Genomic DNA, 23437 nt, shown 5'->3' with positions numbered 1-23437 from the left:
TGTTTCCTTTGGCATACTTTAATATTAGTGTACATTCGAGGTGGACAGCAGACGTTGGGGGCTCAAAGAGTTCCTAGGGATGGCAGGCACAGCGATAGAGATACAAGACAGTTCGAAAGCAAATGCAAAAACCTGTACGTTAGAGCTTTTTTTATCATCTGTGCACAGAGAAATAATGCACCTTCTTGAAGATCTCTCCAGATGCTGATAGGGCGGCTCAGTTGGTAAAATCACTGGGGCAGACAGTTTCAGTGCTCAGCAGGGCCACCTTACCCATCATCTGAGGTAAGAAGAATAGGGTGTGATACTAGTCTGGGGTTTGTGGAAGGATGATTATGAGACTAGGAAAGCGGAGCATATAGGTAGTCTATGGGGTGGGGGTATGCGGGGCAAGAAGCTGGTAACACACCCCCCGATGGGGCACTAAGAAAGCAGGAAGAGGAGAGAATCAGGAGTGAAAGAGAGCTATCCACCCTGGAAAACAATAGAAGGCAGCACTGCGGGTTGAAAGAAGAAGGAGGAAGCAAGGCATCATTTCTTCCTTATTTTACCTAGTGTGGCCTGGAGTCAGTGCACTCTCCATAAGCCGAACATGAGAAGCAGAGTATGAGAGAGGGGGTGACAATGAAGGAGAGGAGAGAACACAAAACACAACAGCAGAGTGAATAAAGGGAAGGGAGTGAAAGGAAAGAAGAGAGGATTGAACAAATGGAGATAGACAAAATCAGATAGAGGGATGTGGGGACAGACAGATGGATACAGAGACAAATAGAAAGGTACACAGATGGGTAAAAAGACAGAGGCGTGAGAATTGAAGAGTGAAAACATTGTGAGTGAGGGTTTACCCTGGGATTTTTCAGCTGCTCTCTGACAGAGTTCCTCATAATAATTATTCTCGAAGTCATAGTCTGTAGCCCAAGAAATGGAGAGTACTTGATAATAACAGAGCAGGATCTAGGCAGTGTAAAATCCATGCTAAATGCTGAACTACTCAGGTCTGATACAAGTAGAATGCTGTGTGACAGCTCTTTCTCCCCACCCCTTCCCATTAATCTTCAAACTGATTCACTAGTATAAAGCTGCATAAAGTAGTCCTTGTTCCGCGCATACAGCTGCATACATTTCAGGTTTTTGAATGTAAAACTGGTTCCAATGGCAGATTAGGAGGAATCCTTGCTATGGACGGCATGCATGACCTTTGCACAAGCAATGTCGCAGTCTACTCTCTGGTCTTCGCTCTGGTGTATTTACTATATGAGAAACCACACATGTGGCCTATACAGCTCCTGCTTCAGCACCAAGACCCCTCCCAGCTGAGTTGTGTGCTATACAAATACACATCGATACAAAAGGGGATGATGGACGGAGCGTTTGAACAAATCAAACACTCACCCCCAGTCAACTGATCTGGGTTTAATCCATCACCATTCTTTAGTTCACTCAGCCACCCCAGTTCAAACATGGCTATATGCAAATCAGTCTGACCCTGTGCCTCATGGGAACAGTACAGCCCGAACTGCCAAGCCATGACTTCCCTGGACCGGAAACAAGCATCCTGGGACCGGTTTCGGATTCATAATCCTCATCAGCCAGGCCATCTTGAATCCAGTGGCCAAGCGAACAAGGGACTCACGTCTGAGCATACCCTGCCACACTTAGGGCGAACAAAGCGATACAAAAGGGGATGATGGACGGAGCGTTTGAACAAATCAAACACTCACCCCCAGTCAACTGATCTGGGTTTAATCCATCACCATTCTTTAGTTCACTCAGCCACCCCAGTTCAGACATGGCTATATGCAAATCAGTCTGACCCTGTGCCTCATGGGAACAGTACAGCCCGAACAGCCAAGCCATGTCTTCCCTGGACCGGAAACAAGCATCCTGGGACCGGTTTCGGATTCATAATCCTCATCAGCCAGGCTATCTTGAATCCAGTGGCCAAGTGAACAAGGGACTCACGTCTGAGCATACCCTGCCTCACTTAGGGCGAACAAAGCGATACAAAAGGGGATGATGGACGGAGCGTTTGAACAAATCAAACACTCACCCCCAGTCAACTGATCTGGGTTTAATCCATCACCATTCTTTAGTTCACTCAGCCACCCCAGTTCAGACATGGCTATATGCAAATCAGTCTGACCCTGTGCCTCATGGGAACAGTACAGCCCGAACTGCCAAGCCATGTCTTCCCTGGACCGGAAACAAGCATCCTGGGACCGGTTTCGGATTCATAATCCTCATCAGCCAGGCTATCTTGAATCCAGTGGCCAAGTGAACAAGGGACTCACGTCTGAGCATACCCTGCCACACTTAGGGCGAACAAAGCGATACAAAAGGGGGGATGATGGACGGAGCGTTTGAACAAATCAAACACTCAACCCCAGTCAACTGATCTGGGTTTAATCCATCACCATTCTTTAGTTCACTCAGCCACCCCAGTTCAGACATGGCTATATGCAAATCAGTCTGACCCTGTGCCTCATGGGAACAGTACAGCCCGAACTGCCAAGCCATGTCTTCCCTGGACCGGAAACAAGCATCCTGGGACCGGTTTCGGATTCATAATCCTCATCAGCCAGGCTATCTTGAATCCAGTGGCCAAGTGAACAAGGGACTCACGTCTGAGCATACCCTGCCACACTTAGGGCAAACAAAGCGATACAAAAGGGGATGATGGACGGAGCGTTTGAACAAATCAAACACTCACCCCCAGTCAACTGATCTGGGTTTAATCCATCACCATTCTTTAGTTCACTCAGCCACCCCAGTTCAGACATGGCTATATGCAAATCAGTCTGACCCTGTGCCTCATGGGAACAGTACAGCCCGAACTGCCAAACCATGTCTTCCCTGGACCGGAAACAAGCATCCTGGGACCGGTTTCGGATTCATAATCCTCATCAGCCAGGCTATCTTGAATCCAGTGGCCAAGTGAACAAGGGACGCACGTCTGAGCATACCCTGCCACACTTAGGGCGAACAAAGCGATACAAAAGGGGATGATGGACGGAGCGTTTGAACAAATCAAACACTCACCCCCAGTCAACTGATCTGGGTTTAATCCATCACCATACTTTAGTTCACTCAGCCACCCCAGTTCAGACATGGCTATATGCAAATCAGTCTGACCCTGTGCCTCATGGGAACAGTACAGCCCGAACTGCCAAGCCATGTCTTCCCTGGACCGGAAACAAGCATCCTGGGACCGGTTTCGGATTCATAATCCTCATCAGCCAGGCTATCTTGAATCCAGTGGCCAAATGAACAAGGGACTCACGTCTGAGCATACCCTGCCACACTTAGGGCGAACAAAGCGATACAAAAGGGGATGATGGACGGAGCGTTTGACGAAATCAAACACTCACCCCCAGTCAACTGATCTGGGTTTAATCCATCACAATTCTTTAGTTCACTCAGCCACCCCAGTTCAGACATGGCTATATGCAAATCAGTCTGACCCTGTGCCTCATGGGAACAGTACAGCCCGAACTGCCAAGCCATGTCTTCCCTGGACCGGAAACAAGCATCCTGGGACCGGTTTCGGATTCATAATTCTCATCAGCCAGGCTATCTTGAATCCAGTGGCCAAGTGAACAAGGGACTCACGTCTGAGCATACCCTGCCACACTTAGGGCGAACAAAGCGATACAAAAGGGGATGATGGACGGAGCGTTTGAACAAATCAAACACTCACCCCCAGTCAACTGATCTGGGTTTAATCCATCACCATTCTTTAGTTCACTCAGCCACCCCAGTTCAGACATGGCTATATGCAAATCAGTCTGACCCTGTGCCTCATGGGAACAGTACAGCCCGAACTGCCAAGCCATGTCTTCCCTGGACCGGAAACAAGCATCCTGGGACCAGTTTCGGATTCATAATCCTCATCAGCCAGGCTATCTTGAATCCAGTGGCCAAGTGAACAAGGGACTCACGTCTGAGCATACCCTGCCACACTTAGGGCGAACAAAGCGATACAAAAGGGGATGATGGACGGAGCGTTTGAACAAATCAAACACTCACCCCCAGTCAACTGATCTGGGTTTAATCCATCACCATTCTTTAGTTCACTCAGCCACCCCAGTTCAGACATGGCTATATGCAAATCAGTCTGACCCTGTGCCTCATGGGAACAGTACAGCCCGAACTGCCAAGCCATGTCTTTCCTGGACCGGAAACAAGCATCCTGGGACCGGTTTCGGATTCATAATCCTCATCAGCCAGGCTATCTTGAATCCAGTGGCCAAGTGAACAAGGGACTGACGTCTGAGCATACCCTGCCACACTTAGGGCGAACAAAGCGATACAAAAGGGGATGATGGACGGAGCGTTTGAACAAATCAAACACTCACCCCCAGTCAACTGATCTGGGTTTAATCCATCACCATTCTTTAGTTCACTCAGCCACCCCAGTTCAGACATGGCTATATGCAAATCAGTCTGACCCTGTGCCTCATGGGAACAGTACAGCCCGAACTGCCAAGCCATGTCTTCCCTGGACCGGAAACAAGCATCCTGGGACCGGTTTCGGATTCATAATCCTCATCAGCCAGGCTATCTTGAATCCAGTGGCCAAGTGAACAAGGGACTCATGTCTGAGCATACCCTGCCAAACTTAGGGCGAACAAAGCGATACAAAAGGGGATGATGGACGGAGCGTTTGAACAAATCAAACACTCACCCCCAGTCAACTGATCTGGGTTTAATCCATCACCATTCTTTAGTTCACTCAGCCACCCCAGTTCAGACATGGCTATATGCAAATCAGTCTGACCCTGTGCCTCATGGGAACAGTACAGCCCGAACTGCCAAGCCATGTCTTCCCTGGACCGGAAACAAGCATCCTGGGACCGGTTTCGGATTCATAATCCTCATCAGCCAGGCTATCTTGAATACACATAACATAATTTTCATGACACACAGCATACAATAAGCAGGCAATCCTGAGAAAAGGACTCCGTGCGATATGCATCTGATGATTACTAGAGAGAAATGATCCGAAGTCACCAGCAAGTTACCTTGTGTCACTCTCCTCGTGTTTGCATTATTTTGATGAAAAGTTAACTAATTTTATACAGAAAGTAATGCTGTTGTCATGAAGGGGACAGGGCACTAGGACCCTGCAGACTCTGGAGAATTGGACATCACTTCCGTGAAGCTCATAGGCGAGGGAGAGGAGTTGGCCTAACAGCTAGGGCGGTCAACCTCGAATCTAAGGAACTGGGTTTGAGTATCGACAATGACGCTGAACACCCTGTGATTCTGGGCAAATCACTTAATCTCACTGTGTCTAACAAAAATGAATGTGTCCTCATGTAATGCAACTGGTGCTATGTAAAGCGCTCTGATACCCGATTCGGGTCAAGTTGGCGCTATATAAAACTCTGTCAAAAAAAAAAAATAGGAGGGCCAGGAAGTGGTGGAAACACACACTTGGGTCTGGTATCCCAGAATAAGAAGAGCGCCAAAGTTCAGGTCAGCCTGTGCTCCCTGTATGATGCACATGTAAATAAAAGTGGTTTCTGTGCGCCTCACTGATCTGTGTCTGATTCTAATTCCCCCACACTGTCTCAGGAAACGACAAAACAACTGACAATCAGTAATGGGATTCTGATCCACGTGTGCCAAAGGAAGCAGCCCACCTGTGTCAAAGTACTCCAAACACCAGCAATGATAAAGGAAGAAGTGAGCGCTCCATAGCATAGCTCGAGTGTCAGCACAGGCCCATATGGCAAGAAACAAAGCATATACACCTGCAAGTCCAAGCCACAGCACCAAACGTGAGCTTGAATGTAGTTTATTTCCCCGCAGTAAGAAGCAGTGAAAGAACGTCCCACAAGCCCATGCGGCCACTGTAAACATTAGCCATTTACAGAATGTGTCAAGAAAAAAGGACACAGACGTGAGGTCTCACAAGAAAGATCGCGTGAGACTAAGGGGTATATTTATAAAAAAAATCATGCAGCGCCCCTTGCTGGGCTGCACTATGTGATAGGGTTAGGGCAGGAATGCACCCTATTTAACACTATACTGTGCATTCCTATCAATTATCTGTACGGGTGCACAATGTGCTGCCTAGCACCAATGCAGGCACCCTTGCACCATGGTGCAAGGGTGCCTGCGTTGTAGGTAGGATTGTTTCTATGCAGGAAGGGACCCCTACCGGCACAAAAGCAATCTCCTGAGGTATTCTCCTCTTTCTATATGTGCTGTAGAATGCACCAGTGTCGAGTAGTCGAGGAGGTGCCAAGTCGTCATCGATCCGTGGATGGATGCGAGAGTCGGCGCCAATCCGTGCCGTCGATGAAAGCTTCAGTGTTGAACCACTTTGCAATGCAGGCGCTGTGTCGATGTCGAGCTGCGCTGTCTGTTGGCGTGGAGCAGCGCTGGCTGTAGAATTTCTGTCATCCAGCAACCGCTGCTTTGGCATTGAAGGTGATGTGTCGGTTCCAATCGGCGCAAAGGCACTGCTGTGGCGACGTTCATGTGGAAAAACTGCCAGAACTGACTTCTGAGGCCCAGCACTTGGAGGGGGCACTTCAAGCAAGGGTAGGAGTCAAAGAAGGCAGAGTCCAGCAGCACCAGCAGAATTGTAGAAGTATTGTGTGTCCATGAGACTTCAGAAAACAGGATGCAAGCCAGCAAGCCCTTGGAGATCATTTGGAGGGAAAGCAGAGTCCTTCCAGTAGAGTCAGGGAGCAGCAGGCAAAAGGGCAACAAGCAGAAAAGCAGTCCTTCCAGAAAAGCAGCGCAGTTGAGTCCTTCAGGCAGCACAGTAGTCCTTCTGACAGAGGGTCAGTTCAAGATCCAGAAGTGGCTGACTTTAGGGGGTCAGAGATCCAGTACTTATACCCAAAAGTGCCTTTGATGTAGGGGGTGACTTCAAAGGGGGGGGGCACATCTGCGCTTTGTGTGTGGACAGGACACTTCTTATTGAAGTGTATGTGTCAGCGCCTCCCATTCCTCCCTACCCAGGAAGACCCATCAGAATGCAGATAAGTGCTCAGAATGCATATGAGGCTCACCTTCCTGTGTTTGTGGTTGTCTAGAGGGAATGAACAAAGTGTAGCCGTCCCCCAACCCAGACGTGTATTAGAGACAGGCTGTCAGGCACAAAGAGCAATAAGTACTGAGAAATGTCCACTTTCTAAAACAGTAATGTTAAATCCAACTTTACCAGTAAGGAGGATTTATCATTACCATTCCATACTTATGAAACATCAAAAAGCTACTCCTCTCTGATCAGCTTAAAAGTGTATTAAGGAATTCCCAATGCTGGCCTATGAGAGAGGCAGTCCTTACAGTAGTGAACAACTAAATAGGCTGTTTGTCACTATCAGGACATGCAAACATAAAGGTACGTGCCCTACCTTGTATAGCACCCTTCCCCTAGGGTTACTTAGGGCCTACCTTTGGGGTGACTTATATGTAATAAAAGGGGAGTTTAAGGATTGGCAAGTAGTTTTAAATGCCAAGTCGAAGTTGCAGTAAATTGCACACACAGGCACTGCAGTAGAAGGCCTGAGACAGCTTTGAAAGACTTCTTTTGTGTGTGGCACAAAGAGTGCCTCGGCCCCACTAGTAGCATTCGAAGTACTGGCCCTGAGCGTATGGTATACCACTTTACAAGGGACTTTTAGGGGGCAAGCACTTTAGCACTGGTTAGCAGGGGTAAAGTGCTCAGGTTCCTAAGTCTAACAAAAATAATCAGCAAAAATGAGAGGGAAAAAGTGGAGGGAAAGACCACTCTAAGGATGACAGGTCTAGCAGCAACATTTAAACTGGTGATTACCGCATGCTTTTGCACCCTTGGTCTTGTGCACGGAGGAGGAGGAGTCGCGTTAGTGGTTCACGGATCACAGCAGCTCATTAGCAGCTCGTTAGCAGTCCCGGGAGTACTGGGAGCCGTGGTAGATGCGGCTATCGCAGAAAGGAACACGGTTAAGTGCGGAAGAAAGCCTCGAAGCCGCAACAGTATACAACAGTATACTGACAAAAGCGGAGAGAGAAAAAAAACAACAAAAAAAACAGACGGACTTTCGATCTGCCGATCCGCCGCGACGCTGAGACGCTGTGCAGGAGGAAGAGCGAGTGAGCAGCGGCGGCAAAACAGCGAAGCAGCAGCGGCAGTGAGCGGCACCAGTGTTGGTCCAGGCTCTGGTCACTCACATTACCGCCTTACTGCCTGGGGTTTCACTATATCGCCGTGCCATGTAAACCTCTGCACGCCACTATAACCCCTGCACGCCTAGCAAGCTCTGCATAGCCGGGGACTATTGATAAACATTACCTGCCTCCACGATCTCCACGATCCTGAGGCTGCAAGAGGTGACCCCGCCCTGCCCGGATCTGCCGGAACACGGGAATACGGCCTTTGGCTCTTGGCCCACGGACCCCACGGAGCAAGACGTGCGAGTGCGAGTGCGAGGCGAGAGCCGTGAGGCCAGCGGCATTCAATCGGACTGCAATCAGCAACCAGTTCCCTGAGCCCCCGGTGAGAGGGGGGGCCTCGGAAGTTTTCAAGTTGCCAAGGTGCTAAGCTGCCAAGCCGCCGAGAGTCCGCTGAGGCTGCTGAAAGATTTACTGGAGCCTCCTCTGTGTCCTGGTGTCCTGGAGCTGTACCAAGCCAGACCACAGAGCCATAAGGAGAGGTGAGTCCTGGGTTTTGGGACCGCGAGCGCGGCTGCCGTTAGAGGCGGCTGCCAAGTAAGAGCCGGAGGGCGGTGAGTCAGACAGGGCTGACTAGGTCAGACTCTGCCCGAGACCCGCCCTTGTGCGCTCCGCTCGCCCGCACTTCGTTTTGCCTCTGCGGTTTGCCAGCGCTACCTCCGCTAGAAGGGCTGGAAGGGCCTGGTCTTTCACAAAAGTTTCTTTGCAAAAGCTTCTTTTTAAAGCCTCCGAGCACCAGAGTAACAGAAAATCACAGAAAATCACTAGCAACCATCAAAAATCACCGGAAATTTCTAAAACTGCGGGCAGTAACAAGATTTCAAACTCATTAATCACCTCTTCTACACCTTCAACAACTAGAAGTGGCACCCGCTCCCTCTTCTCTCAGTAATGATGCGCACTAGGAGCAGCCTTCAACTACAAAATACTCACGTCCCCATAAGTCCGCCAAGCGCCAGAAGTCTAAGCTGCTATATCCACAAGAGGCAGGACGGGGCCCTCAATCTCCTTCCCGCCAATTGCATCTTGAGCGAACAGAAGAGGTGGGTGAGAGCCCCTCAAAGCCCTCACCGGGGCCTCAGAAGGGTGATAAAATGTCAATTACTTATACGCAACCTGCTTGTCCTCAAAATCTCCCAAAAATAAAAATAAAAAATAATAGCTCTGTCGATATTAGAGAGCACTTTTTTCGGATTAGCAAACTAAATCAATCTGTTCCTCACTTTCTACGTGACACGAATGCAGCATCCCCCCAACAATCAACAACCTAGTCAGCCACCCCTAACCTGATCTCGCTCTATCCCGAAATAATTATTCAATGCAAGATCCCAATCATTCCCACCGCTTCTGAGCTGGAAAAATCAACATTAAGACGCTCTGACCCTGATCCGACATTATCTCTGCTCCCCTCAGAGCTCCAACCCCCCAGCTAAGCATCACCAAATCACCGAAAAACTTCGCCCCTTGGCAGCGCCAGCTCTTTTTGCTCTGCCGTCCACTAAGAGCCGAGCCAGAGTCTCAGAGCCTGAGAAAGAATGTCCTACTCCAGAACTAGAAAATGGAAACTGTAAACATAATGACCAAAGCGTGGCACGTGGTAATGATGACTCTATAATCTGGGTCTCATCAACTAGCCCTATAACCAGGGCCTTAAGAATTTCACCATTGAAACTCGGACTAGAGCGTGAAGACGCAACAAGCCCATTGAAGGGCCTTTTGAATGCCTCTCCACAAACACGCAGTTTCGATCTTCCATTCACAAACATCTACTCCATTTCTTAGTGGGGTACCAGACTTTGCTTTTCTAAGAAACAATGTTCTGCCCGAGGGGGTCCACACAACGAGCTCCCTAAAAGTGCCATCAGTAACTAGCAGCGGCCGCAACGCCGCCTCCAAAGACTGTAGTTTCCCCTTAAGCCTTAATAAAAACAATTCAAAGGAACAAATTAACACATTCATCAACTCACCCCTGGATCATAATTATCCCATTGGAAAAAATCTACATGCAATGGATCCCGGGTACGAGGTCTCCCAATCCAATCCAGGAATGCTCAAAATTGAAGGACTTCTGGCAGCTACTAATAGAGCTCTGAGCGTAATGAACAGTGTTGCTCACATGCACGCCGATAAACTCGATACCCAGATATCCATTTTACAATTAGTCGCCGACTCTATAATGGGAATAGATTCAAAATTAGATCAACTAAACTCGCTAATACGAAGAGCGCAAAAAAACGTGGCCCACAATCATGCCCTTGACGCGAATCCGAGCATGGAACCAACTGCAAATGCAACTGCTCACTTAAATCACGTTCAAAGTAGCTGCATATGCGAGCCTCTATTAAAAAAACTTGAAACATTACCCAAAATTATGTCCACACTAATAGAAGACCTGAGGCTAAAGACCCAACCCAGATCACAGAGTCTTAGTACTCCCTCCATCCAATTCCGGATACCCCTAGACTGCCAGAACCTATCTCCAATGACTAAGGGCCCGATGTAGGTAGCCCTTTACCGATCGGAATCGGCCGAAAATACCGATTTTCGGCCGTTTCCGATCGGTAAAGGGCTATCGAGATGTAGGGGCACATTTTCGGTAATTTTACCGAATCGTTATCATTTCCGAATCGGTAAAGTTACCCAATCGGTAATATTTACCAATTCGGTAATGATGACGATTCGGTAGAACTACCGAAAATGCAATGTAGGTAGCCAATGTTCCATCAGCACATGGCCTACAGAATCGGTATTTTACCATGGAATACAAATCCATGGTAAAAAACCGATTCCTGTGTACATGCACATCTGTGCATGTACACATGTGCCATGTGACAGACAGGCGTGCCCTTAGGGCATGTCTGTGTGCCACATTGCACACATGCCCGTTTTGGGGGTGCTAGAGGGTGTCAAAGTGACACCCCCTGCACCCTTGTGAATTCTTTAATTACCGATTCGGTAAATACCGAATCGGTAATGCCTAATCATTCCTATGGGCTTCAAAGCCCATAGGAATGAATGGGCATTACCGATTCGGTATTTACCGAATCGGTAATTAAAGAATTGTTAAGGATTCGGTAACGAATCCAGATGTTGGGACCTACATCCCATTTACCGATTTTTGAATACCGATTCGGTAGGATTCGGTATTTCAAAATCGGTAAATGGGATTTACCTACATCGGGCCCTAAAACTGTCTCAATAACAATAGCATCGGCTCAAAATTGGAACAACTTCCGCTTAAAGCCGTATTTAATAATCATCTTGAACAGCCCTCCCAAGTACCTATGGATTCTGCTACCAATCCTCCTCCACAAACATTGAACGCTGCAAAAACAACTACGCAACCCAATATTGAAGCATGTCCATCTACTTCACCAAGCCATCAAATTTCTATAAGCAAGATCAATCAAGATCCACAGGCAGGAATCTTCCTATCCAGAAAGAACAAGAAGAAACTGAAGAAACTAAACAAAGCAAAGAAAAAGGGTAATGCGCTAACACAATGGCTCAGAACAAACACGGGCGAATCACCCACCGACCTGACTAATCAGGCCGAAAAACCAGCTGCACCCCAAAAAGACAAAACTAAAAACCAGGAAATCCCATCAACTTATGCGCAGCAAATAGTAGACTGCAAGTCTCCCGGCAATCGCCTGAAGCAATCTGAAAATTCCATTAAACCTTCTGATAAAAGTCCTCTCCTCACAGTTACTGAAACACACAATCTTGCTCCCCACGAGTCAAATCTAAAAGCAAGAATAACCATCGAGGAAATCTCATTGCCACGATCAGAAGAGGAAGAGAATTGCCATACAGCAAGCATGGGCATGGTTAGTATTGGTAATACGACCTTCTCCCCCCAAGAACCTCTAAAGGGAAGAGACTCATTAAGAGGGGCCTGCCCGTGAATTACAAAATCAAGCACACAAAACAACCTGGAGCTCCCGGCAACGACCCCGCGGTACCCAGTATTAATCAGGCTCCTTCGCAACAAGTCCCCTGTCCCGGACAACAACAGCATAGAAAAATACTGCTATATCCGGAGTATGAATCCCAGGGACAATGGGACATTTTAAATAGGGATAATATCCTAAAGTTATGCTCTAACCTGCCAGGCTTAGAAAGCGTGAACTCTATGGACATTGAGACAGTGGCCTTTATAGACCCCGCTCTGGGACAAAGAAACGAGTCTACATTGGTAACCTTCTTCAATCCAGAATGGGGGGAAACACTGATGAAGAACACAAAACAACTGAACGAATGGGGCATTCAAGCTAGCCCCTATATTGTTACCAATTACCCGTCTTTTTTAAAAATCTCACCTGAGATTACAATGACTACTAAAATCAGACAAGATTTAAAACAAGAAAAGCACTTAACACAGCCACCCCCGATGTTGCGGGGCCTACGACAGGAGCCAAAAACAGCTTTATGGATTGGGAATTCACTTCAAGTAACTGCCTCTACATCAGTGGGTTCACGCAAATGCATATTAAAACCGCAAAAATCTCAAGATTGGTCTTGGCTTTGCCAGGCGTTAGGGTAGTGTGCCGCCTCCTACCCATGATGACAACCTCTCTCACGAGAAAGTTCATCACTTAAACATACGCTCCGAGAACACCCGGGGTCCAACTAAGGAGAAAATAGAACGCTTAACTTCGGGCCTGCAGAAGACTCACGATGAGAAGGTTCACCATTTAAACATATGCTGTTGGAACATCCGGGGTCTAACAAAGGAGAAAATAGAACGCCTAACCTTAGGCTTGCAAAAGACCCATGACATCTTTGCTATCCAAGAGACTTGGGCCTTGGAAAATACCATCTGGGAGGATTTCACCGTAATAGAATCTACCACTACTCCATCTAAAGCAGGCGGTCATGCATCTGGGGGTGTGCTGATCGCCGTAAATAACTCACTGACAGCGAAGATAGAAACTCTCCACAGCGGAGCTGGTGATTATATTTTCATCAGAACTGAGATCGAGAGCCAAGTAAATGGGAACTCCAAGCAAAAATTGATCCTTGGATGTATCTATCTACACCCAACAAAAATGAGACGAGAGTCCACTTTGAATAACATATTACCACTAATGAATAATCTTGAAGTCCTATACCCAAATGATCTGTGGTTAATAATGGGCGACTTTAATGCAAATTTGATGGAAACCGATCTCACCCAATCCTCTCAAATAACATCACTTAACGTAATGTGGGCAATCCCGGAGATAAAATCCCAGTACCACCGAAAGGATGTCAACGGAATGAAACTAGCAACAAAGTTGAATCATCTCGGTTTGCGCATCCTTAATGGAAGGATCGTCACAGACCAACCGGCCGCATATTCTCATGTATCCTTTTCTCGAATGGCCACCCTAGACTACATATGGATATCGCTTATGGCTTTCCATCTGGTATGCCATTTCGCGGTAACACCGTCTCCTGATAGCGACCATGCTATTTTAACATGTAGTATTGCGCTTCGCACACTACACCGTCCAAACACAAATCCGATACGGTCAGCATCTAGTCTGCAGAATGTAAGAAAACTCCGATGGTCAGAAAGTAACCGGGATGCAATTGAAAAGGAGGTAGACAAGCTTATGACCGGATGGCCCCCGGCTGGTACTAGCCACGCGACAGTTCCCAGTTGGGAAATTATACTGACCAACTTTAGAGAACATTTTACTTCAAAACCCATAAATAATCCTTCAAAGGACATTTCAACTATGACAATCTTGTCAGTGCAAAAACAGAACACAATCATTGCAAAGAGTAAATTAAATAAGTTACAACGAACAAAGGATAATAATGAAAATGAACATAAACCTTTGAAGGAGGCCATTATGGCCACGCGAAAAACCTATAGGAAGGCTCGATTTTCCTTAAATAAACTGGAAGAAGAGCGGCATTGGGTAACAGCTTTTGAGATTATAAAATCTAAAGACCAAAGGAAATTTTGGAACTAGGTCAACAAGGCCAGTAAAGCTACTAAACCCCCTACCGCAACAAATATTAGCCCCGAGGACTGGGAGACCTATGTCAAAAGGCTCTACACAGCGCCGCATGACCAGATCTTCAATAGTACGGCCTCCCTTGATCATCTAGTCATTCAGGACGGAACCTTCCCCACCGCCAATATATTAACAGACGACATAACAAGAATAATAAAGAACATGCGCTCGGGCGGCACCCCTGGCCCTAACGGTATTCCGACCCAAGTATTTAAAGCCTCTGCTGGAAAATGGGCTCAGATACTGACCCCTCTTTTTGAAGCCGCAATATTGGACGGCCCCATACCGGTGTCTTGGCAAGGCTCACTTCTTGTTCCCTTCCATAAGAAAGGCTTGCGCACCAATCCCGACAATTATCGGATGATATCCCTTCTAGATGTGGACGGGAAGGCATACGCCAGCATTCTCCTAACTGCGCTCACTAGGTGGGTGGAAACTAGCAATCTAGTCCCCTTCACCCAAACCGGCTTTCAAAAAGGGTGCCACATCGAAGACAATATGATCTGTATTGCTCACCTGATGGAAACCAACCTAGTTGCAAAAGGGAAATCGCTACATCTTGGATTCATTGACTTTCGTAAAGCATTTGACAGCGTAAGCCGGCCAAAACTTTGGGAAAAACTTGCAAGATGGGGCATTCCGCAGTCACTACTGAAAGCATTAATTGCTTTATGCACTGACACCTGGGTCAAAGTGAGGGTTACATCAAGATGGTCCACCTCTAACAAAATCTATACCACCAGAGGTTTAAAACAAGGGTGCACACTTGCTCCAATGCTTTTCAACTTGTACCTCGCAGACCTCCCCGAATGGTTGTCACGCACCCGTGCTTTCCCTCCGGGAATAGAATCAAGGAAGATTCAAACTCTACAATACGCGGATGACACCATCCTGTTAGTTCAAACTCAGGTGGGCCTCCAAAGACTGTTTAATTCCCTCGCCCAGTATTGCAATATGAATACACTTGAAATAAATGTCAGCAAAACTAAAGCAATGATAATATCCAAGGGAAAAACCAAAAAGAACACGTGGTTTTTTGAAGGGAAGAGACTGGAAACTGTCACCGCTTATAAGTACTTAGGCGTGTGGATCGATCATAAAGGGAGATCCTCTGTGCACATAACTGAAATGCAGGCTGTTGCTCGAAGCTTAGAAGGGGCCTTCATAAGAACAAAAAGCACTTTGCACTCCCAGGACTTAGTACCATTAATAAAACTGATTACTGCAAAACTACTCCCCACAATCTCCATTGGCGCAATAATCTTCAAGGATAAAATGAATATTTGGCTGGACAGAGCGCAATCGTCTTGCTACCGCAGGGTTTTCCGACTGCCTAATTCAACTGCTCATGCCCAAATTAGAAAAGAATTCTTGCTATCCTCTCAGCGATGGATTATGAGTGCACGCTTCATTAGTTACTGTCTAAAAACGAAACATGCCAGCCTTCATACCGTAAAGAGATCCTTATAGTTGGTCTTCAGTAATCCAAAAACATCCTGGAATAAATACTTAATGTTATGCCTCGAATCCCTTAAAGCAAAAGACACATGGCTATCCTCATTGTCCATCGAGGCGAAAACAAAACTTTTAACAAAGCAAGCAAAAATTCTTTCACATGATCTTGATGAGCAACGGGTCAACCAGCTCTTCCATGGCTCCTGGGCCGCCAAACTATACACCTCGAAAACCCTTCCGTCGTACCTTGCTTCATCAGTGAAAGTTCATATAAAACTCCAATTAATGAGACTACGCTTCGGATTAATCCCGCTGATGGCATACATGTTTGGCCAAGGTTACAGGAAAGAAGGCCTTACACAATGCCGCTTCTGCAAACAGGACGAGGAAAATCTTATTCATATCCTGTGCATTTGCCGAAAACTCCGAGCCCAAAGAAACTTCTGGCTGCGTCCAATTTGGCTTTTACTAAACATCAGGACTTGTCAGGAAGCACTAGACGCATGCATGAGGGGAGACTCACCGCAGTTGGCAGCTCGTTTTGTTAAGTTTATCACAGAAATCAACTCCCCGAATTTTCCTTCTGTTAAAGCTTGAGCTCCCTTCTCCCCTATGACTTTCCTGCGTTTTTTTAACTTCATTTGCATTCTCTGTTTTAAATTGATTTTTATATTGCTCCCTTTTTAAACTTTTAACCCTCAAAAGTTATTTCCCTACTGTGTATCGTGCAATGATTTTAATTAATTGTGCAAATAAAATTTACTTACTTACTACCGCATGAAAGCGTAGTAAATTTGCCCTTTTGTTTCTACAGGCCAAGCCTGTCCTGAGCTTAAGAAGACACCACAGCTCCATCTTCTGATGTTCCCTAGTATTTGATAGCAAGTGATGAGACTAAAAAAGCTGGTAACTACTGCAAATTCCAAAAATTCAACAATGAAGAAGCAATACAACTGCGAATCATGAAGGGGGCTATTCAATAGTCTTTCGAACCAAGATCCTCACATAAACACGGAATATTATCAGAAAAGACGCTAGAGCGTCTTTTGCAGAATCATGGGAGGAATCAAATAGCTGCATAGACAAATGCTGACAACAAACAAAAATGACAAAACATGCTACCAGTGCAGACTGCCAACCCACAAACTGGCACCTGCCCAGCCATAGATCAAACATGTTGAGACTGCAACGAAGATAATCACTTTGTAAGCGTTTGCAGAATAAGGTGGATGAAATCAGAAAGAGGTTGACCTGAAAAGCCAAGAAAGAAGTCACACTGTCATGCAAGACAAATACAAGCACACCAATGCAGGACCAGGGACAGACTAATTTGCATATAGCCAGGTTCTGAGCTGGGATGGGGCAGTGAGCTAAATAACGGTGATGGATCAAGCCCTGATCTTTGGACTGGGTAAGAGTGGTCTGCTTAATTCAGACACTCTGTTCATCACCACCCCCTTTTCTGAATCGTTTTTGGCCACTATAGGTGTGGCAGGGTATACTCAGACATGAGTCCCTTGCTCACTGCTCCATCAGGATTCAAGCAAGCCGGGCAGACGAGGCTGAAATGCCAGAAACCGGTCCCCGGTAGCTTGTCTCCTTTCTGGTGAAGAATTGGCTTGGTAGTTTGGTCTGCCCTGTTCCCATGATGCACTGGGCCAGGGACAGACTAATTTGCATATAGCCAGGTTCTGAGCTGGGATGGGGCAGTGAGCTAAATAACGGTGATGGATCAAGCCCTGATCTTTGGACTGGGTAAGAGTGGTCTGCTTAATTCAGACACTCTGTTCATCACCACCCCCTTTTCTGAATCAATGCAGGACCTCAGCAGAATTATCACCAGAAGGAGAGAATGGCGAGCAGGGGTACCTCATGACTAGCTGCAGCACTAGACAGACAGCTAGAACACATTCAGATGTTGGAAAAAAGGAGATAATGAAATCAGTGACAATGCAGTTTTTCGTGGAAAAGCATAAAGCCAAGTTTGTGTTAAATAGTAGAGCCGTATGGAACATTATGCGTTCATCCAAGTGTGAAAAATGGATCACAAACGCGTAAAAATTGCCTAAACTACAGCAATGATATCCTAGTGTTTGGCCACACAAAAGAAGAACAGGACAAAAGAATGAGGCTCATGTTTATCATTTTTTGGCACAGCACAACACAGCAAGCCACCTTGCTGCTCTGTGTGAAAAGAAAAGGGCAGGGATGCCCCGTATTTAACATTGTAGAGTCCATTCCTGTCCTTTCCTAGTGCTGCGGCAATTTGGGCTGCCTAGCACCAATGCAGGCACCCTTGCATCCTGGTGCATGGGCGCCTGCATTGTAGTCAGGATTGTTTTGTGCAGGAAGGTAGACCTTCCTGCACAAAAACAATCCTGAGAAGTATTTTCCTCTCAGGAAAGAGGAAAAATGAGGAGAAATAAAGACACCTCTCCTCGTTACACCTCACTTAGGGAGGTGTAGCATTTTGACGCGTTTCCAGGTCTTCCATTAATGGCAAATCTGGGATTGCACCCCTAGCAATCGATGGGTGAATGCGTCGGAACACCCATGTTCCACCTATGGAACGCCTCCCTGGGGCAGAGTAGGGCATGGCAGTGATTTGCCATGCAGGGCCGAGCAAGGTGGCCTTGTGTGGCTTGAAAAAATTCACTCAGGTTTGACGTCGCCCTTGCGTAGCATAAGTGTGACGCACAACCATGATAATTTGACCCTAAATGAGTGCAAATGGGAGCCTAAAAAGGATAAACTCATTTTCTTTGGGTAAATATTTTCCCACAAAGGAATGCAACAAGATCCAACCAAGGTTGAGACACTCAACAAAATGAAAGCAACAGTGGAAGTAGCTGGTGTAAGTTCATTCCTGGACCTGGTGAGCTTCTACTCCCTCTACATCAAAGACTTTGCCACAGTACATACACCACTAAGAGAGCTTACACAGCAAGGCAAACAATTTGTGTGGACCTCAAAATGTGAAGAAGCATTGGCAAGCATACAGGATGAAGTAACATCCATGGATCACTCAGTTTACTTTGATGCCTTCCTATGCACAGATTTAACAATTGATGCCAGCCCAGTAGGACAAGCAGCCATCCTAGCTCGGCCGATATTCTTTAAAATAAATAATTGCATTATCATGCAGAAGCCTAACCGAGGTGGAAGAAGCTTCTTTGCCACTGGAGAAAGAACCTTTGGCCTTCATGGGGGCATACAAACATCACCAAATGTTCCTGTATGGAAAACGATTCATGATCATAATGAACCATCCAGCACTGGTAACTATCTACAGCCAACGATTCCACCACGAAAGAAAGGTGGTGAATATGATTAATGGACTACAATGTAAAAATCTTGACAAACAAGAGAAATAACACAACTCTGAAGACTCTAGGTCTCCAGACACCCTGTTCAGAGTGCCAGCCATGCACCATCACTGGCAGAGGAGTACATCAACTTTGTACTATGTCAGAGCACCCCAGTACAAATAACACTAGAGGAGCTGGTGAGAGAATCATGCAAATATAGCGCCATGGAAGAAGTAACAGCCATGATGAGAAGACAATTATTGAGGCACACCACCAACAACAGTCAGTACAAGATAGGGGTCAACAAAGATGAGATACTTGTATCCAAGAACGTGCAAGAGAAGCTGTCGGACACGGAGCAAGGGATACTCATCTATGGCACCAGGATAGTTATACTGCAGACATTATGTTGGTGAACTGTCAACCTTACACATAGGAGTCACAGATGGATGGTAGCAACCAAGAAGACACCCAGACAGAAGGTAAGGTTCCCAGGACTGGATCGCCAGGTAGAAGAAATGGTTCAAACCTGACAAAGCACAGGGAAGCCTTTAAGACTGGAGCAGTTACAAATATCTGATCTCCCTATGCAGTGTGGTCGATGTTGGCAACTGAATTCTATGGATTCTTGGACACTGGTTGTCATCAATGAAAAATCTTGTTTACCTCTAGAGCGTCAACTGCCTTTACATCAGAGGCAGCCATGCTGCCCATCCTGAATGACATTTTTGCAGCCTGCGGTATCCCACTCATCATCAAGACAAACAATGCGACCCCTTTCTCAGGAAAACAGTTACTCAAATTAATGACGGATGTATGACGTTACAACGCATACTTTTACTCCGCAGACCGTTACAACGCGACTTTTACACCGCATACCGTTACAACGCATAGCGCTTAGAGGTGCTGGATAGTGGTAAGTATAATTTACTATTCTAACTCCAGTCCCCGTGGACCCTAGGGAAGGTGTTGGATAGTAAATTATACTTATTCCCTATCCTAGAGCGCCCCCCAGCGCAATGCGTTGTAATGGTATGCGGAGTAAAAGTCGCGTTGTAATGGTAGTGCGGAGTAAAAAATGCGTTGTAACAGGTGTATACCATTAATGACATATCTGGGAATACATCATTGGAAAAAAACACAGCTATGGCCTCCAGCCAATGGAATGGCAGAATGATGTGATGGAGCAGGAATGAAATAACCACCACCACTGGTCATATGGACCTTTGCTCGTCGATAAAGACAGTTTAAATGAAGCAATCAATTTCATCAACCTTCTAGTATCAATAATTAATTTTGACATTTGTAAAGTCAATAAAGAGAATTTGAGCGAGTTAAAGGGTTTTTATAATAATTTTGTAAGTTCAATACATTTTATTTAGAAACAAATATTCTTTAGTTAATGTTCTTACAAATTCAAATAATCCATTAGTTGATATTTCAAAACAAGATGAATTACAATATTAGTGCAAATTATAGACACAATAGTAATAATGCAGCAAGTGTGTTCCATAAAGGAATTTCCCTGATCTAAATTAAGTTGAGAATAAGGTATCAGTTCAGAAACCCATAAAGAGTTCAGATGAGAGAATAGAATGCATAGGCATGACGTCTTTGCGCTTCAAATATAAGATATTTGTTAAGCTGGAAAGTGTTCTCAGCTATAAATCAGCAGACATCTAGCAAATAGGAATAGGCTTAAAACGTGATCTTTCATGAAGAGAGATATGGTCTCAAGAAACTCACAGAAAGGATCTCCAGAATGTGACGACCTACTCTAGAAACCCACACTAACATAAACACAGTGACTTATGAATTGAAACAAGTATCACATTTTCCATTCACAGCATCCAATAGGATTTCAGTAAACTCCTGGGAGTAGGTAAACTCCCCAGTTTCTCACGTCTTCAAAATAGGCCACAGATACAAGTCCTTGAAAGGATACTTCATCTACATTTTGCAGTTCAGTCTTCCGATGAATCATACTTCCGGTTGTCTCCTCCCCTCCCAGTGAGAAACTCATTATCAGTTGCCTAATACAAAACATTCATTAACTAACAAAAGGCTTCTGGAAAGTTATAGCATCTGCAGTGGAACGAAAATTACCTCATGCTAACAACAATTCTGCATGAAAACAGGCTTTTCAATGTTAGGATATAAATCTCTGTTAATATGGAATCAACTGTTAGACTAATTTTTAAGTCAGTATGTTATTATTTCTTTTGTATGCTTATAATGCTTAAGTATGATTGCCTTCTGCAAAATGAATAATAAGTATATTATTTAGCATAGACTTTTGCACTTTTCTGTTAAATGTTTTTAAGTTTGCAATATGAAGAAATTTGCTTCATCAGATTCATATCCACCATCAAGGAAGCAGTGCAAAGGGCCAAGCTGAAGCAAATATTAATCGGCCATGCTCTATGCAAAGATCTTTGTGACTGTTGCAACACACCTCACAACAGGGAGGTGCCCATCCAAACTAATACTGGGGACAAAAAGTAGGACGTGACTGCCACAAATAGAGGACAATGTCCCACCAGACCATGATGTTTTAGCAGTTCACAACCAGGAAGCTAAAGCAAAAATGAGACAGTATTAGAAAGCTGAGCAACCACATCTTCACTCAAACTGGTTGGCTTGGTGCTGGTACAGTTCTGATCAAGCTCCTATCAATTACAAGTGTCAAAGACTCCATGGTGACGGCCATGAATGGACCCTAATCCATAACTTGGAACAATTATCACTTCAAAAAGTCCCACATGTCCAAAGAAGAATGGCATGAACGTGAATACACCTGAGTGAGTGACAGACACAAAATTGACCAAGGAAAGAGTGAGAGAAACCGGTCCAGCGAAGCATGTATTCGCCGTAGGGAAGAGTCAGAACGAGTGACTGGAGATGACTTGCATCCAACGCGTCTCATCAGAAAGCCAAATTGGCTTATCTAAGAAATGCCAACAATGCAGCAACGAAAACCAGTCTGATTTTAATAAGGCATTCTTTACTTTCCCATCTCTCTCTCTCTTCTTTTCTGCATCTTTATTCTGTTGTAAAGGGGCAAAGATGTCATGGAGGCGACAAGAAACAGACTCTGGAGAACTGTACACCACTTCCATGCAGCTGGTGTGAGGGAAGAAGTGGGGGAAAGCCACACACTTAAAGCCAGGATCCCAGACGAAGAGGAGGGTCAAAGTTCAGCTCTGCCTGCACCGTCCTATGCTGCAAATCGAGATAAAAGAGGTTCCTCCACATCACCCTGACCTGTGTGTGGTTCTTCTTCATCTAAGCCTTCTTGTTGAGCAACAACACAACAGCTGTGAGGTGGGATTTGATGGCAGTTCTAATGAACGCAGCATGAGAGAGGGGCACAAGGACATTTTATGGCTGGGTTACTTCCGGACAGTGACGAAATGTGGAGCCCCCTGTATTGGCTGTGATGCACTGTTTTGATGATGATGGCACGCACACAGAGAAAAGTCTCCGCGTAATGAAAGACAACAGCCATATTAGAACAGTTGCTAACTTACAGGACTGAAAGTAACATTTAATATTTGTAAAGGAAAAACACACTTTCAAGGCCAAGAAAAATGATGTCAGCATATTTCTACATGCAAACTATAGACTTTACATAGTAAAATAATATTGGCGTTTATGCAATTTACAATTGGACCTGATAAGATTACAAGTGTACTGTTGAATTCTCACTAAAAGTTACAAAACCATCACAGTATCTCTTTGATGTTGTCAGAAAAATCTGAAAATACAACTCCCTCAGCTACCAGCAACGGCTTTGCCGAACAAGAACCCGTAGGCTTGGGAAAAAAATGTATGCCCCTGTGCTAGCCATTTTGGATATGCCGTTTTCACTTTCTACTAAACTGAAGTTATGATGCTCATACAACCCTCTTCTATTTCCACATCTTTCTCCTCACTGCCTGCTCTACAAACAGGGTTTGTGTGGGATGTAAAACGAAATGTAGCACCACAAGCCCAGACACAGAAGTGCATTATTTAGGTGGTGAGGACTGTTGCGCACAAGCAAAATGCTATCACTCGCATGTATAGTCATTATTTGAAGTAGCCTCACCCACTGCCAAGATGCTGTACACTGGGGTGGGCAGAAACCAAAGGTGAAATACAGGTAAAGTAAATAATAGATGAAGAAGAGTGCTGACCCTGAATGTATCACACACACGCACACACACACACACACACACACATATAATTATATTTGTTTTGTTTTAAAGATTTTTTAAAGAAAATTCAAGTGTGGAGAAACAGTCTCAGCTTTCTCAAAGGCTAGACCTAAAAAGTAGCATAATATGTTTTTGTCTTCCATTTTCTTTTTCTAATTAGGATTTTTTTTTTTAATCCCTTATACATTGCTGCACATTTACAAATATCTAAATCTGTGTTCCCACCCTAAACAATGTGCTCTTGCACCGTGTAGCTTGCAAATGGCTTGCTAATATAACCGGTTTGCAAGCG

The 23437-nt window shown here is 45.5% G+C and overlaps 1 protein-coding gene across 1 annotated transcript in view; it reads right to left on the bottom strand.

Annotated features, from left to right (window-relative positions):
- The window catches only part of LOC144827504 (uncharacterized), a 144957-nt gene that overhangs the window by 26227 nt on the left and 95293 nt on the right, over nucleotides 1–23437 (bottom strand). The gene's annotated exons all lie outside the window — the stretch shown is intronic.

This window comes from Lissotriton helveticus, chromosome 4_1 (genome assembly GCF_964261635.1).
Source record: "Lissotriton helveticus chromosome 4_1, aLisHel1.1, whole genome shotgun sequence".
Classification (NCBI taxonomy): Eukaryota; Metazoa; Chordata; class Amphibia; order Caudata; family Salamandridae; genus Lissotriton; species Lissotriton helveticus.
This window is presented reverse-complemented; position numbering and strand designations above follow the sequence as displayed.